Source organism: Trichechus manatus, unplaced genomic scaffold (assembly GCF_000243295.1).
Source record: "Trichechus manatus latirostris isolate Lorelei unplaced genomic scaffold, TriManLat1.0 scaffold00146, whole genome shotgun sequence".
Lineage (NCBI taxonomy): Eukaryota > Metazoa > Chordata > Mammalia > Sirenia > Trichechidae > Trichechus > Trichechus manatus.
The window spans coordinates 4,394,342-4,409,485 of record NW_004444082.1 but is presented as its reverse complement, the minus strand read 5'-3'; positions in this window follow the sequence as shown (position 1 = coordinate 4,409,485).

The window sequence follows — 15,144 nt, the reverse complement described above, 5'->3', positions numbered from 1 at the left end:
TCAGGAGGAGAATGACCTCGCGATCCACTTCGGTAAATGTTTACAGCCAAGAAAACCCAATGGGGCAGTTCTACTCTGTCACATGGGGTCACTGTAAGTTGGAATCGACACGAGGACACCTAACCACAACAGCTGTACTGGAATTTGCTGGGATGAACCACCCCCCGCCCCGCTTCCGCTCTATTCTGCTTCACACAGCAGCCTTGGGGTGGAGTGGGCCTGGGGAACTCAAGGAAAAAGGACTGTGTCTCAGCTTGAGGTTGGCACTGGGAAGAAACGGACAACTGCCCCGGAAGACAAACTGAGATCAGGACGACGGGACAGATGTCGCACCGAGAGGTAATGACAACCACATCAAAAGTTCCTTGAAATTTTTCAGAACCGTGAAGGGCTTGAGCTTCACTTTGTTGATAAAGAGGCAGCAATGGCTGGAGGACTGAGGGGTGGGGCGGTGCTTCCCTGACATTTCCCAAAGGTCTCTGACTCAGCCTTTTCAAACTGAATTTTCCTCTTGGAAGAGCCAGGGTTTATTTAGGCCAGTGATTTTGCAAGGTTTTTTGTTTTGTTTTGTTTTCAGTCTCAGAGTGAAACTGTGTCTTACCCAAAACCTGTAAATAAAACAGATAAAGCAGGGCTGCCACGCTGAAATAAGGAAAGTGGGGTTGAATCTGGGTACACGTGGACTCGGAGGCACCCCCCCCCCCCCCCGCCATTTGCAGGTCCTAGGGCGACAGTGAAAATGAGGCCCGGCCTCTTCCCTTCCACCGGCTCCATCTGCTCTGCACCTCTGGGGCGCGGCCTGGGGGCCTATGCGCACATTGGCCTGCAAGCCGACCTCCGTCCGCACTCTACCCTCCGAACAGCAGCGTCCTCACTTCCTAACGGAGCGCATGGGCGGCTGGGTGCAGAGGAGCCCACACAGCCCCGGAGCAGGCTTGCCCTAGTGAGCATGTGCGTCCAGGGCCCGCTGCCAGGTCATGGTTCGGAGGAAGCTCCCACCTTGTTCTGTGAGAAGCACCCCGCCCAAGGAGGCCGACAGAGGGGCGGCTAAGTTGTGAGGCCGGGCTAGAGCGCCAGTTGCTTGAGTCTAAGGGCAGCATTGCTCTAACGAGCGCATTTCAAAAAGCACTGATGTAGGCGAGGCTGGTTCGGTTAACTGAGGTGGAGAGATAGATGAAGTTAACCAAAGCCGTGATTTCAAGCACCAGGAGTGGCAACTCTGGGTGTGTCAGACTTATCTTCTCCTTTAACTCTATCTGCCGTGCTGCAGCCCCAAATCATCTTTCTCAAAGGTGCACCTGACCATGTCTCAACCCCTCAAAAGATTCTCATGGCCTGCAAGGCCTAGCCAGACTGCTGACGATGCCCTCTGTATACTTTGCGCTACGCTTGGTCCTGCCTCTGCACCTTTGCTCACGCCGTTCTCAGTGCCTGGAAGGCGCGTCCGCAGTTATTCACCTGGTTTTTATACCCAGCTCAGTGCTCCTTCACCCCCTGCCCCATCCCTTCCCTCGTGTCCACCCACTGCCCCCTTCGTCATGCCTTCACTGTACTCAGCACAGAACTCTCCCAGCTCTGAGTGTGTCCAAAGGAAGCTCTGTTTGTGCACCTGGCTCTGCTCCCCACGCTGCACTAAACTCCCATCTCCTCACCATGGGGACTGTAGCACGTTCATCTTTGCACCTGGAGTACCCAGCAGAGCCCACTCATGATAGGTCCTCACAGGCACTTGCTGACAGACCAAACTCATCTGACCTGTATCACCCTGATATAGACACCAGCCCTTAAAGAGACACTTCTTCAGAGAAGAAAGGAGAGCTGAAACCCACTCCAAGAAGACATAGTCTTACGGCGAAATGCTGAATCTGTCCTAATTTGTCTTCACAGGTCTGGTCTGTCCATGTACTGAGTGCAGCGGCAGAGCCTCAGGGCCCTTGCAGTGTGTTCAGCCGACTCCAGCAGCCAGTGTCTGTCCTCTGTGCCTGAGGGCCTTGCTCTGGAGCTGAGGAGGATGGCTCTGAGCATTGTGCTCCCGTCACAGGTGCCAGAGAACACCCCCAGGAGCCTCCCTCAACAAGTGACTCTTGGGAATTAACACCTAAGTACCACAAATCTCTTGCACCTCAGATGGCCAGCAGGAATAATTCAGAGGCATGAGTTTTATACCATTTCCCAAATTTTCTGAATTTACTTAGGATTACACCCCAGTTGTCTCCACATCTCCTGTGATACCTGGTTTAACAGTGCACCCTCTGTTGACTGCATCCCCTCCTTGCAACCACCACCACTTCCTCACTAAAAACCCATTGCCGTCGAGTTGATTCTGACTCACAGCAATTCTATAGGACAGAGCAGAACTGCCCCATAGGGTTTCTAAGGAGCGGCTGGTGGATTCGAACTGCTGTCCTTTTGGTTAGCAGCTGAGCTCCTAACTACTACACTACAAGGTCTCCACTTCCTCACTGGAGCTCCCTAAAAAAAAAAAAAAAAAAGCCATATGTGTATCAGAGTAGGGTTTTCAGTGGCTATAATCTTATGGAAACAGATTGCCAGGCCTTTCTTCCACAGAATCATTGGGTGGGTTCGAATCACCAACCTTTGGTTAGCAGCCGATCACAAAGGGCTTGCACCAGCCAGGGACAGCCAGGAACTCCCTAGACCTCCCAAGTAAACTGTTTGCCCTCAGATCTTTGTCTCAGGGTCTGCCCTCAGAAGAACTCAAACCGTGATTCCCAAGTCAAGGACACTTATGAAGTATCTGCTTCAACTCAGTTTTGTTTTGTTTCAGCCTGAGGTCAATATACCTTATAAAAAATAAATATTATATATTTGTTTGTTTTTAAGAAAAAGGAAATTATCGTTTCATTTGAGAATGCTCCACCTGCAGTGGGACTGGTGATGTCCTTGTTTCCATCAGAACAGCTTCTCCAAGAGGATTGTGGAGAGGCTGCTGATGAGTCTAGAAAGATGTCATCTGCGTGTAACGGACATAATTAATCCTGGATTACTCCTCATTTGGGCTTGTGGGTATCCATCACTGAGCCTCTGAGGAACAGCCTTCCTCAGCACCTGCTGTAGCAAAAATAGCATCCAGGGCCAAATCAGATCTCCTCCAATGGACTGTGTCTGCTTTCCACTTGAGGGAAGGAAAGGGGCTTCCAAAATGAATTTCATCAGCTCCTAGGGAAACTGAGCTTTGATGGCAAGGCATGAGAATAGCAGCACTGGGGAGGGGGGGATTAGCAAGGAAACCAACCTGATGATTTCTGGGCTCCACAAAGAGTAGTGAGCTGCAGGAAGTCAGAACCTCATGGGGCACAGGCGACCAAGCTCCAGATGAAGGTGCTGGGCTCAGGGGCTGCTTGGAGGTTGACTTGGTTCAGAGACTACTGGAGCTTCTGCGTTTACATGAAGACACATGCATTTCAGGAGAGTGAGAAGTCACTCAGTGACGGGTGCCATGGCCCTGCTGTCTGGGACGGTCTGGGAACCCATGCCTCACTCCAGGCAAGGGCTGAAACACGTGTCTCCCCCTGCACTCACCACCACATGAGTCGGCTGAATGCTATGAATTAACGGCATGACCTCTCATTCAGGCACTGAGGTGCCACTGAAAGTAAAATTCAATGTTTGAAAGAGAAGTTATTTCTGCCAGCAAAACCATATCTGTAAAGTGTAAAGTATGATCCACCAGAAAGATACAGCAGTCATTCATGAACTAGCAGAGCTGTCTCCCCAAGCAAAAGCATTCAAAACTATAAAGACAAGTAGCCAAATCCATAATAGTGGGAGATTTGGCACGCATCCCTCAGAAAGTAATAGCTAAATCAACAAAACTTATAGGTAGTCTATACGTGCTTTAAGCAATGAATTTTAAAAACTCTATCAAATATTATAAAGAAATATAAATATCATTTACCTGAGGAAGAAGATTTGCAAAATAATGATCAAGTATTAAGTCACAAAAGAAGTACTAATAAATGTTAGAGAGCTATCTCTGACCACAAAGCAATTATATTAAAATCCACAATTAAAGGCCATTTAAATAAATAGGGAGCCCTGGTGGCACAGTGGTTAAGAGCTCAGCTGCTAACCAAAAGGTCGGCAGTTCGAATCCACCAGCCGCTCCTTGAAAACCTTAAGGGGCAGTTCTACTCTGTCCTGTAGGGTTGCAATGAGTCGGAATTGACTCGATGGCAATGAGTTTTTTGATAAATAAATATATTTGGAAACACTAACGCTGCACTCCTGTATGACTCCAGGTTAAGAGAAACCAATAGCAGAAATTGCAAAACATTTAGAATGGAAATGAATGTACTTCAAATACCTACTAAAAGTGGTACTTAGAGCAAAATGTACTGCCTTGAAGTATTTATTTTAAAAAACAAAAAGAATAAATCCATATAAATGGATTAACTGCTCAATTCAGAAAACTAGAAAAAAATAAAGTAAATATAACGAAGATATGTTGTGGTTAGGTGACTAACTAGGATGTGGAAAATAAAGGTAAGAGCAGGTATTGACGAAATAGAAACAAAGATATAATAGAGAAGATCAGTCAGAACAAAAGCTGATCCTTTGCTGAAACTAAGCAGCAAACAGCTAGCCCGAATCATCTGGACGAAGACAGGAAAACAACACAATTGATGTCAGTAACCGTGGATATCACCAAATTATTTTAAATCACAAGAAGACAGATACTATGAACAACTTTCTGCCAACAAATTTTAAAAAAACTCAGAAGAAATGAATACTTTTCTAGAAGAATACAAAGTTACACATACATTTAAATTAAATATACATGTTAACGCAAATTTTATTCAAGAAGAAACAGAAAACCCAAATAAACTGGGAAATTTAGTTTTCATTCTTGTCTCCTCTTAGTTAAAAGTTTCCTTTTTCAAATTTATCCCTGATTATTAACTGATTGATTAAATGCTTCTCCGGATGTAGACTAGCAGGTGTGTTTCCTCATTTTCCCCGCTGCTGCTTCCTGTCCGTTGCTGCTCAGCACTCCCCGCACAGAGAGGAGAGACACATGAGGGGGCTCTTCCCTGCCGAACCGAACCACTGGGCACTTCTCCGGGAGACCTGGGCGGCGAGAGGAAAACTGGTGTCTTTCTTGTTTTTTCTTTTTCCCTAAAGGTCAGGAGAGAGAAAGAACAGGTCAGAAAAGACATCTGGGTGTGTTTCAAGTAATTTTTCAAATTGTTGATAATGTTTTAAGTATCTGTGTCAGTGCAATATTTAAATTTTGAAAATTTAATATTACTATTACTAATAAATTACTATTACTAATAAATATTACTATTCCACTGGTCATTGTGATCTTTGATACCAAATTTATCCAACTTTTGACGTTTCTCCATCATTATATTCCTGTTTTTGTCATAAATAGTGGGAAAATAGAAAACTTAAAAAACACTAAATGGGCTCCACCCCAGGCAACGTGTAGATCTCGGAGGCAGAAACACCCCAGGTTAGCTCATGCCATCCGCGGACACAAGCCATACTCATCACAGCAGTATGCTCCCCTGGGGTAGGATCCAAAGGGTGCCTGGAGAATGTACGGAGCACCAGGGTGTGGAGGGAGAGGGACGAGAGGAGAGACCACCGGCCTGCCCCTCAGGGAAGGGCACAGCGGGCAGGTGGCCCCGTTTGTCTGGTAACCAGCGATGCCTTTCCTCCTTTTCCTACCCTGTCATGAGAAAAAGCTGGGAAAATCATTTCCTTAGAGGCAGATAAGCATTCTTCTCCCTCCTAGCGCACCGCTGTGCCATTCATTCACTGGTCTTTCTGTGAAGAGACCAAATCTATCACCTCTACACATTTATTTTTAAAAAATATATAATAATATCACAATAATAATACTAATAATTTTAAATGGAAGTTGCAACAAGCCACGTCTGTCCATCACCCAGAAACATGCAGAGTTTGAACGTCTTTTATTCCAGGACTTGTGCTAGGTGCCAAGGGAAATATAAAGAACGTTAGAAATACTTCTAGTCCTGAGGCACTTCCAAAGTCGCTATGACAGACAGCCATTGTTGTTGTTGTTAGGTGCTGTCGAGTTGGTTCCAACTCATAGAAACCCTGTGTACAACAGAATGAAACACTGCCCGGTCCTGCACCATCCTCATGATCATTGTTATGTTTGAGCCCATTGTAGCGGCCACTGTGTCAGTCCATCTCATTGAGGGTCTTCCTCTTTTCACGGACCCTCTACTTTACCAAGCATGATGTCCTTGTCCTGGAACTGGTCTCTCCCGATAACATGTCCAAAGTATGTGAGACAAAGTCTCACCATCCTTGCTTCTCAGGAGCATTCTGGCTGTACTTCTTCCAAGACAGATTTGTTCGGTCTTCTGGCAGTTCATGGTATATTCAGTATTCTTCACCAACAGCATAACTCAAAGGCGTCAATTCTTCGTCGGTCTCCGTTATTCGTTGTCCCACAGGAAGGCTAACAGTGCCAGCAGGAACTCATTGGTGCCCAGTGGTACTTTCTGAACAATGCCCTTCCCCTTTGTTCAGAGAGGGCTTCAAACTGGTTCGTTCTGATCTGAACCTCTACTGAGAATTTGCATTTCTAACAAGTTCCCAGGCCATGTTAATGTTGCTGGTTAGGGACCAATTCTGGGAACCACTAGCAGAGCAGTGGTTCTCAAAATTTATTATACATAAGAATCACCTGGGGATCTTGTTGAAATGTAGATTCTGATTCAGTATATCTGGGGTGGATGTGCACATTCTCAGGAGGGGTTCCAACCAGAACAAACCAGTTCGAAGCCTGGGTTCAGAGAGCCATCTTAACCTCTCCCTCTTTTTCAAGTTGAACTCCCTGACAGGTGCCTGCTTGTTTCCTGGGCAATTTGAGGCATTCCATTGAGGATATTGTATTATCCATTCACCACCATATAATTTCTCAAGACTCCTCCCCACAAATATTACCCAACCCAAGACTCTGAGCACACTGAGCAGAAGGAAATCTTGTGAGAGACGTAAGCCTCCTGCTGTTGCCATGCAGCCCCCGCCCCAGGCAATATGTGGATCTCTGCGGCAGAAACATACCCAGGGAATAGCATTCTGTGGCGGGAGCTGCTAGCTGGCTCCCCACAATCGTACCTACTCCTTCCATAGCAGCAGAGTTTAGAACTGGCCACGTTGTTGTTGTTAGTTGCCATCTAGTCCGCTCCGACTCATGGCAACCTTGTGTATAACAGAACAAAACATTGCCCGGTCCTGCGCCATCTTCATGATCATTGATATGTTTGAGTCCATTGTTGTGGCTCTTGTGTCAATCCATCTCATTGAGGGTTTCCCTCATTTTTGTTGGCCCTCCATTTTACCAAATATGATGTCCTTCTCCAGCAATGGGTCCATCCTGATAATGTCCGAAGTAAACAAGTCAAAGTATTGGGCAATATTCTACGATCCATAAGGTTTTCATTGGCTGATTTTTGGAAGTAGATTGCCAGGCATTTCTGCCTAGTCTGTCTTAGTCTAGAAGCTCTGCTGAAATCTGTCCACTGCGGGTGACCCTGATGGTATTTGAAATACTGGTGGCATAGCTTCCAGGATCATAGTAACGGTCATGGATTGAATTGTGCCCCCCAAAATATCTGTCAACTTGGCCGAGTCATGATTCCCAGTATTGTATGATTGTGTACCATTTTGTAATCTGATGTGATTTCCTTATGTGTTGTAAACTCTATCACTATGATGTAATAAGATGGATTAGCGGCAGTTATGCTGATGAGGTATACAAGATTGGATAGTGTCTTAAGCCAATCTCTTTTGAGATATAAAAGGGAGAAGCGAGCAGGGAATCTCATACCACCAAGAAAGCAGTGCTGGGAGCAGAGCATGTCCTTTGGACCTGAGGTTCCTGCATGGAGAAACTCCCAGACTAAGGGAAGTTTGGTGGCACGGACCTTCCTCCAGGTCGATAGAGAGGGTGTTCCCCTGGAGCTGACACCCTGAATTTGGACTTGTAGCTTACTGGACTGTGAGAAAATAAACTTCTCTTTGTTGGAGCCATCCACTTATGGTATTTTTGTTACAGCAGCACTAGATAACTAAGACAGAATTTGGAACCGGGAGTGGGGTGCTGCTCTAACAGATACCTAAAATGTGTAAATGGTTTTGATACTGTGAATGGATACAGGACCAGCAGCAGCAGCAGAAACAGGAGTGCCTGTGCACAGGAGGCTTCCAAATGGAGTGGGGTGCCTCTGGGCACTTACCATCAGTGGAGCTACAGAGCTTTGGAACACTTCCCCCAGCAGAGCTGACTCGGCCCTCAGGCCTCATGCCTCAGGAAACAGAAGCTCAAGAGACAAGGAACACAAGAAGCCTAGCTGCCCCAGTCTCAAAAGGTGTGGCCAGGACCTCTGGGGTTTCAAAGGGTGGAGCCATGGCCTCTGGTGTTTCTAAGAGTGGAGTTGTCACTTTGATGGACTAGGAGAATGGTGTGCCTAAAGCCAAGGGAGCAGAGTTGCTGTCCCTGTGGGCCTGGAAGGCAGAGCTGAAGCCCAGGGCCTAGAGGCCTCCACACAGAATCTGGAGAGTGTGGCCAATACCTAGAGTCTGGAGGGCAGGGCCATTGTGTAAATTGTCTCAGAGAACAGAGGTTTATTTGCAAAGCCTTGAGGGCTAATGTAATGTGTTCTACTAACTTGCTTGGTGCCTGTTATGCCTTCTGTCCCGGCAATTTCTCCCATTTATAATGAAAATGTTTCGCTTGTGCATGTTCTGTACCTTTGGAAGCAGACAACCTGTATTCTAGATTTCACAGATGAAGAGTAATTTTCAGATTTTGGACTTAGAGTTAAGACTATTGCTATGATATGATGAGATGAACATATTTTGCATGTTGCAAAGACATGAATTTTGGGGGGTTAAAGGGTGGAATGTAATGGATTGAATTGTATCCCCCCAAAATATCTGTCAGCTTGGCTGGGTCATGATTCCCAGTACTGTATGACTGTGTACCATTTTGTAATCTGATGTGATTTCCCTATGGGTTGTAAACTCTATCACTATGATGTAATGATGTGTTAGCGGCAGTTATGCTGATGAGGTATACAAGATTGGATAGTGTCTTAAGCCAATCTATTCTGAGATATCAAAGAGAGAAGTGAGCAGAGACCATCAAGAAAGCAGTGCCGGGAGCACAATGTGTCCTTTGGACCTGAGGTTCCTGCACAGAGAAGCTCCCAGACCAAGGGAGGGTTGGTGGCACAGACCTTCCTCCAGAGCAGACAGAGAGGGCATTCACCTGGAGCTGACACCCTGCATTTGGACTTGTAGCCTACTGGACTGTGACAGAATAAACTTCTCTTTGTTGGAGCCATCCACGTGTAGTATTTTTGTTACAGAAGCACTAGATGACTAAGACAGTAACACACAAGCCACCACAGTACAACAAACTGACTGACAGGTGGTGGAGAGCTAAGTGTAGGTCTCCCCAAACAAAGGCCACATTTTCTAGGCCCCTTGGCCCCTCAGTAGGATCCTGTGACCTTGGCAGGGAGGTCAATGGAATAAAAAAGAACCTATGACAGCTTCTAGGAACCTTTCTTAAGAGATGTCCAGCACATGTCCTTTGCTTCTCTTTCTTCTCCATCTTTTCTTAGGTTCTACTGCCTGGAGTATGAATACAATGACACCATCTTGGACCAAGAGGACATGGGCCACACCATGAGATCTGTAGAGCAGTGGGTGGAGGGAGCTTAAGTTTTGGGGACTTCATGGAGCCGGGACACCCTTGTTCCCCTCTGAGCTTCTTTGTGCAGAGAGAAGTACATTCTATTTTGTTTAAGCCCCTTATTTTGGGTCTCCGTTACAGCAAACCAGCCCTTACTAATACACATTCCAAAACGGCTTAGTGTGCTCATGAGAACCTCTAAAGCCAGTTTAGTTCTAGAAATGGTTTCTAATATTTAGCGTTTCCATTTGTGGAGCCACTGGAAGACTTTCAATACTTCAGTGTTTAAGCCCATGTTAATACATCTGCCATTAACAAGCTGTAACAAATTAACAAAGCTGCTCTCCAGTTCATGGGTTGGCCCACCTCATTCCTCAGCAGAGTGATCTGCTGCATACCACATGAAGAAATCCCCTTCCCTCTGGTATGCTGCTGGACCTCAACTCCACAGTGTCACTCATTGCTTGATGTTCTAACATTTTTCTAAAACTGTTGAGATTTATATATTACCAATGCTAAGAGTGTAAAACATTCTTCATTTTCAGTCTTTTACACTGTGATACATTGTATTATTGTCAATTGTTTTCTCCCCTCCCTGTAAGAGGGATATGCACAGCTTGTGTGTTACTATGATGCTGGAAGCTATGCCACCAGGTAACTTACATTGGAAGTCAAGGATATGTCCCCACCCCAGTGACGTTAGACTCAGACAATGACTTGCTTTGGCCAGTGGAATGTGAATGCATGTGATGTACCCCATACCCAAGGCTGAAAGAGCCATTGCATGGGCTATCATTGCTCTTCCTTTCTGTCCTGAGACCAAGGTAGGGGATGCCCCTTCAGGTGATCTACTGCAGAAGCCATGGAGGTTTGGAGGTGTTTGTTAGCACAGCCCTGCCCAGGGGAAGATGACAAAGAATGATATTTATATTTATTTATAGTATTTATTTATTTATAATATTAGACAGAGTTTGTAGCTCAGACGAGTATATCAAAGCTCTTATCAAGAACAGGACCAAGAGAAAGGGTCAGCATACTGGGCCCACATGGGATGCAAACATGCATGGTGTCAAAAATTTTTTTAGTCATCCATGGGATGTTTTTTGGACATTTTCTATTCTAGCACCACATTGGAGACTATCTAAATGCCCACCATGGTCAAGTAAATAGTGGTAAATACACACTATTGCTGTTATTCAGCAGTTAAAAATTATAATTATAAAGATTATGTAACACTGAGAAACCTTTATAATACAGGCATACCTCATTTTATTGCCCTTCACTTTGTTGTGCTTCGCAGATACTGCCTTTTTTACAGACTGAAGATTTGTGTTAACCCTGCATCGAGCAAGTCTATCAGCACCATTTTTATAACAGTGTGTGCTCACTTCATGTCTCTGTATCACATTTCGGTAATTCTTGCACTATTTCAGACTTTTTCACTATTATTATATCAGTTACGGTGATCTGTGATCAGTGCTCTTTGATGGTACTATTGTAATTGTTTTGGGGTGCCACGAACTGCATCCATATAAGACAGCAAACTTAACTGATAAATGCTATGTACATTCTGACTGCTCCACCAACCAACCGTTCCCCTGTCTCTGTCCCTCTCCTTGGGCCTCCCTATTCCCTGAGACACGACAATATTGAAATTAGGCCAATTAATAACCCTACAATGGCCTCTAAGTATTCAAGTGAAAGGAAAATTCACACATCTCTCACTTCAAATCAAAAGCTAGAAATGATTAAGCTTAGTGAGGAAGGCATACTGAAAGCCTAGACAGGCCGAAAGCTAGGCCTCTTGCGTCAAACAGTAAGCCAAGCTGTGAAGGCAAAGGAAAAGTTCTTGAAAGAAATTAAAATTGCCACTCCACTGAACACACAAATGATAAGAAAGTGAAACAGCCTTATTGCTGATGTGGAGAAACTTTTAATGGTCTGGATAGAAGATCAAACCAGCTACAACATTCCCTTAAGCCAAAGCTTAACCCAGAGGGAGGCTTTAACTCTCTTCAATTCTCTGAAGGCTAAGAATGATGAGGAAGCTGCGGAAGAAAAGTTTGAAGCTAGCAGACACTGGTTCATGAGGCTTAATGAAAGAAGCTGTCTCCATAACATAAACTTGCAAGGTGAAGCAGCAAGTGCTGATGTAGAAGCTGCAGCAAGTAATCTAGAAGATCTAGCTAATATAATTAATGAAGGTGACTACACTAAACAATAGATTTTCAATGTAGACAAAACAGCCTTATATTGGAAGAAGATGTCATCTATGACTCTCATAGGTGGAGAAAAGAAGTCAATGCCTAGCTTCAAAGCTTCAAAAGACAGGCTGACTCTCTTGTTAGGTGCTAACGCAGCTGGTGACTTTAAGTTGAAACCAATGCTCATTTACATTCTGAAAATCCTAGGGTCCTTAAGAATTATGCTAAATCTACTCTGCCTGTGCTCTATAAATGGAACAGCAAAGCCTCGATGACAGCACATCTGTTTACAACATGGTTTAGTAATATTTTAAGCCCACTGTTGAGGCCTACTCCTCAGGAAAAAAAAGATTCCTTTCAAAATATTACTGCTCATTGACAGTGCATCTGGCCACCAAAGAACTCTGATGGAGATTTACAAGGAGATTAAAAATTCATGTGACTTACCCCCGAGCAGCACAATCATGGGCTACAGGAGCCTGCCCTGCACTGATTCCTGGCACAACCTGTTGGCCTTAGTATGTGCTACAAACAACCCATCCCAGCAATGCCCCTTAAGCTGGACCTCCCCTGCTGTACCATACCTGAGTGATTGACCCACCCCTTGGAAAAAGAGGTGAAAGGTATCATGCCCATAAACAAACAAACAACAAAGAACGCACAGCCTGCCTGCTCACACATAACCAAATAAAACAAAAAAGCAGGATGAAATAAATCTACAATCAATAAACGAGGAAAATAACTACTGAATGTCCCAAAGACAGCAGACAATATTAAAACATATACAAAAACAGGACAGGATGGATCCAGTAGGCGTCCAAAATAAAACACCAGATGACTTTCCAGTAGAAGAAAAGGCACTAGAACTACTTGATAGGGAATTCAGATTTCTAATATTCAGAGCTATCCAAGATTGAAGCAAAAAACAGAGAAAAATGAGGAAAAAATAGACAAATTCATGGATAAGGCAGACAAATTCATGGATAAGGCGGACAAATTCATGGACAATACAGACAAAACAATGGAAGAATTCAGGAAAATAATACACGAACAAAATGACAAAATAAATTCACAACTAGAAATTATACAAAAACGACATTTAGAAATCCAAAAGATAAACAACAAGATTTAAGAAATGGACAGTGTCATAGAAGGGCTGAGGAGCAGGTGTGAAACAATGAAAGACAGGATCAGTGAAATTGAAGACAAACATTTGGATACAACACTGATTGAGGAAAAATCAGAAAAAATAATGAAGAAAAATGAAGAAACCCTGAAAATTATGTGAGATACAATCAAAAGGAAAAAATTTGTGAGTGATCAGAGTTCCAGAACAAGGGGAGAAAACAGAAAACGTGGAGAGGATCATTGAAGAACTGCCACAGAAAACTTCTCCAATATCATGAAAGATGAAAAGCTGACCATTCAAGAAGCTCAGTGAACTCCATATAGGATAGACCTCAAAAGAAAATCACCAAGGCATATTATAATCACACTCACTTAAACAAAAGACAAACACAGAATCCTGAGAGGAGTCGAGAAAAACAAAAAGTCACATACAGAGGAGAAACAATATGACTAAGCTCAGATTATTTGGCAGAAACTGTTCAGGCAAGAAGGCAATGGGATGACATATATAAAACCTTGAAAGAAAATGCTTGCCAGCCAAGAATGATATAGCCTGCAAAACTGTCATTCAAATATGATGGTGAAATTAGGACATTTCCAGATAAACAGAAATTAAGGGATTATGTAAAAACCAAACCAAACCTACAAGAATTATTAAAGTGAGTCCTTTGATCTGAGAACAAACAACATCAAACCACATGCTGGATCTAGGACTCAGGATCATGCCAGCCAGATACCAACCCAGGAAATGAACTCTCAAGGACTATCCAAAACCAAAAGAATTGCAACAGGGAACCAGAGAGGTTAATCTGTAACTGACAACAACATCAGAACAACAAAAGAGGGAATAAATGGTGTAGGTATAGAACCTTCTAAAGGAGAGGAAGGCAAGGCTATACCAAATAATAATAGGCTAGTTCAAACCTAGGAACATAAGGGTAAATTTCAAGGTAACCACAAAGAAAGCTAACAAATCTAGTCATCAAAATAAAGAAGAAAAACATAAAGTCTCAGTTAAAAACAAGACCTACAAAAACAAAAGAAATGAAAAAAAAAATCCACAAACAAAAGGAATTCAGCACAGGAGAGTAAGAGGAACAAAGAAAACATCAGCACCACAAAAAAAGGCACTACAAAATGACAGCAATAAACTCACACCTATCAATAATTACAGTGAATGTAAATGGCCTAAATGCACCCATAAAGAGACAGAGGGAGACAGAATGGATAAAAAACAGGATCCATCAAAATGCTGTCTACAAGAGACACACCTTAGAAACAAAGATGTGAATTTATTGAAAATCAAAGGTTGGGAAAAAATATATCAAGCAAACAACTACCAAAAAAGAGCAGGTGTGGCAATACTAATCTCAGACAAAATAGACTTTAAAACAAAATCCACCATAAAAGACAAAGAAGGACACTATACAATGATTAAGGGGATGATCCATCATGAAGACACAACCATAATAAACATCTAATGACAGGCTCCAAAATACATAAAACAATCTCTAACGGCACAGAAAAGAGAAATTGACAGTTCCACAATAATAGTAGGAGACTTCAACACACCACTCTCGATAAAGGACAGAACATCTAGAAGGAAACTCAACAAAGATACAGAAGATCTAAAGGGTACAATCAGCCAATGTGACGTCATAGACATATATAGAACACTCCACCCAACAGCTGCAAAGTACACATTCTTTTTCAATGCACATGAAACTTTCTCCAGAATAGACCACATCTTAGGCCACAGAGCAACCCTCAACAAAATCCAAAATGTTGAGATAATACAAAGTATCTTCTCTGACCACAACACCATCAAGGTAGATATTAACAACAGGAAGAGCAAAGAAAAAAAAATCAATTACATGCAAAATCAATAACACCCTTCTTACAAACCACTGGGTAATAGAAGAAATCAGAGATGGAATAAAAAAATTCCTAGAATGAAACCAGAATGAAAACACGTCATACCAAAACCTCTGGGACACAGCAAAGGCAGTGCTCAGAGGACAATTTATAGCTACAGATGCACATATCAAAAAAGAAGAAGGACGGGACAAAATCAAAATATTAACTACACAACTCGAACAAATA